The 3,404-nt window shown below is 39.0% G+C and overlaps 1 pseudogene; it reads right to left on the bottom strand.

Annotated features, from left to right (window-relative positions):
* Nucleotides 1-1,298: 1,298 nt before the first annotated feature.
* LOC101566248 lies at nucleotides 1,299-2,247 on the bottom strand (annotated as a pseudogene).
* Nucleotides 2,248-3,404: the final 1,157 nt, after the last annotated feature.

The raw sequence follows: 3,404 nt of genomic DNA, 5'->3' as shown, positions 1-3,404 counted from the left end.
AACCCTGGCCCCTGCGCCTGCTTGCAGGTGCTTTAATCCATTGAGCTACTTAGCCAGCCCAAGTTCTCAGTCTTGATTATGGATATTTATATTGTACTACTGTCTGTACTATGTACACTTACATTAAAACATTACTACTTTTTATAACTTTGACAATCTAATGCTATCTTCCTTGGTTACCATTTAATATGGTTTCTTATTGAATGTTTAAAACGAGTAACTTTTGTGCTCTTTAATAGAAAAAAATACTGTTACCAAGCAAACTTATGATATTTCAAAAGGGTATTTTAAGGAAGTCTATAAAGAAGCATAATTTAATACTTACCAAAAAATTACTTTTCTTGGTGAGCTCACCAAGTTAATTTCTGTATATGCTTAAGAAAAATATTTACAATGATAGATGAAATATGTAAGCTTCCTTTAGCTGTTTCAGTCTGAATCTTATTACATTAAGTCCCTGACTTACAAACATGAGTTGTGAATTTTCACAGGTGAACCAATCTCCCAGTAGGAACATTCGCAGTGCTTAGCTAACATGTCTACCTTACTTTTTGAGGTAACTGAAAATAAAAATAATTTACAGTACTTTTGTCTGTCAGATGTTTTATACTTTACATTGTACATTTGTGTCAAAGGTGTGTAAGACTCACTTTGTTGTACTCACAACAGATCCGATTTACAAATGTTCTCTGGGAATGGAACTGGTTCACAAGTCAGGGAGTTACTGTAGTTAGTTCAGAAGAGACTTATCACAAAAACCAATGCTCATATACTTAGTGAGCTAAAAAAATAAGAAAGAAATCACTGGACTGCAGTTTCAAAACCTGCTTTCCAGTCCTAGCTGTCCCGCAGACACAATGGCAGGATTCTTTTGTTGGCATTCTTCCTTGCTCTACAGCTGGCAGCCACTAACGAACTGCCTCCTAGAAACCAAGTGGACAGTCCACGACTTCAGAGGCTGGAAGTCTGGAAAAGATGGAATCTGGGCTAAATAAGCTTTATATGCTCTGTTCCAGAGTTATTATTCTATGATATGAACAGGAGTGTACTCATATTCAGTGTCCTGAGATTAATATACAAAGATTTCCAAATGACAGCAAAAGAGAATTAGTAAGTTTCCTATGTGAACACTGCTAAAATAACTTTTAATGAGAAGCGTTTTTTCTGTATTCAATCAGAAGGTGATTCAACTGTGGAAGGAATCTTTTAGCATTATGAAATCCTGTATTTAATGATGTTTTTTCTCATTAATTCTTTAACTTTTATAATCTTGAAGAGATTCCTTCATCTGAAGTTTTTCATGCATTCAGATATTTTGCATGATGTCTGATGTGATCAGCAATAAAGGAGGCAATGAAGTAGTAACTGTGATCATAAACTTCTTTTTTTTTTTTTTTTTCGGAACGAGGAATTGAACTCAGGCCCTTGCGCTTGCCAGGGAAGCGCTTATTCCACTGAGCCATCTCCCCAGCCCTTCACAAACTTCTTGTAATCTAAAAACCACAGGCATTTTCTCTTGTGTACAAGTAGTGATGGATTTATCTGGGAGCAGCTGCCCGTCTACAAGGAACTGGTCATCTTTTCCTTGATCAATCAGTAACTATGTCTAGCTGAGAACCGGGATGAGACTTCACAAGATGAGTTGCTTCATAACTCTTCCACTTACTTTGATCTGTTCCCAAATATTCAGTAAAGGTTTTTTTTTCCCCCAAGGACAGAGAACTGGGTTGCAAATTGGAGCAAATGCTGACATGGATTTGTATTTTCCAAAGCACAAATCAGAGCTCCATGGCCTCCCATGAAGTGACCAAAAATAGACATCCTTTGGGGTCTACTTGGAAATTGGCATTTATGAGTTGGGGAAGCTCCTCCTTACACACGAGTATACTCTGTAACTAGCTTTCCAAGGATCTTCAGTAGCATTCACATAAAACCCAGTGCAGTGCCAAAGTCCCAGATATCATATTCTCCTTTAATACTGCATCCACGAGAGCTGGTATCTGGAGCAATGACAACAAGGCCATGTTCTGAGGCAGCTTGAAGGTAACCAGATTTTGATACAAAATTTTGTTCTGTGCAAGTTAAACCAGAAAGCCAATACAGGGTAGGGTTCTTTGCAGTTTCTGCCTTTTGTGGTAAGTAGACAGCCAATTTTATTTTACATTTTAGCTCCACACTCTCATGTTCAAAAACTTTCTGCAATCTCCCAAAGCACTTGTTGCTGGAAATCTGCTTTAAGGCCATTCTCCTCCTGTCTAACTTCTATTTGCTTGTCTTTTCCACAGGACAGATGATCCTCCGGTGCTCTGGCAGCCGTGCTGGTACCCGCACATCTACACTACAATGTTTTCACTGTTCAGTTTTCTATAAAAATTAAACACAAAAAACCAAGAAAGTATAACCCATACACAAGTATATCAAAATCAAGTCAGTAGGCTCAGTTTCTGATGAAGCCCAGAAGTCAGTATTAATCTGAAGCTTTTACTAAAGTAAAAACAGATGAAGATCTGAATGGACATTTATCCAAACATATATACAAAGCAAAGAAACACACTTAAAGATCCTCAATATAATTAGCCACCAGAGAAATGCAAATCAAATCCATAATTATATATCCTTTCATGCCCACTAGGATGGCCTTGATTTATAAAAGTAGTCACATAAGTTGTCTTAGTCTGTTTAGGATTTTATAATGAAATACTTTAGACAGGGTAACTTATAAGCAACAGAGATATAGTCTTCACTGCTCCAGAGGCTGAGAAACTTGAGATAAAAACACTGTGAGACTCAGTGTCTGAGGAGCGCTCTCCTGCTGCTTCACAGACAGTACCTTCCTGCTTTGTCTTCACATGGTGGAAGGAGCTGGCTGATGTCTTCCGTAAAGAGCCAATCGCATTCATGGGGGTGGAGCTCTCAGAAGACAGCCAGCTCTGGACTCCCTCACCTTCTAATGCTGTCACGTTAGTGAGCACGTTCAGCATATTTATTTTGGAGGGTGCCAACACTCAAACGGCAGCCGCAGCATTGGTGAGCACGTAGAGATGTGCTTTCTTCCTGCATTGCTGTGCGGAAGGTAAGTTGGCCCGACCACTGTGAAGACCAATTCTGAACTTCCCCAAAATGCTATGTGGCTTGGCTTCGTGACCTAGTAGGCCATATAACTTTACTGGGCATATACTCAAGAGAACTGAAAGCAGGTCCACATAACGGTATGTACCCAGCCACATGTGGTTGTGCATGTCTGTAATCTCAACACTTAGGAGGCTGAGGGAGGAGGATCCCTTGAATCTGAGGCCAGCCTGAACTACAAAAACCCTGTTTCAAAACAAGAAAGATACATATGCAGATATTCACAGCAGCAGTTTTTCTCTTTCTTTCTTTCTTTCTTTCTTTCTTTCTTTCTT

The sequence above is a fragment of the Octodon degus genome, unplaced genomic scaffold (genome assembly GCF_000260255.1).
Source record: "Octodon degus isolate 3935 unplaced genomic scaffold, OctDeg1.0 scaffold00181, whole genome shotgun sequence".
Taxonomy (NCBI): domain Eukaryota; kingdom Metazoa; phylum Chordata; class Mammalia; order Rodentia; family Octodontidae; genus Octodon; species Octodon degus.
This window is presented reverse-complemented; position numbering and strand designations above follow the sequence as displayed.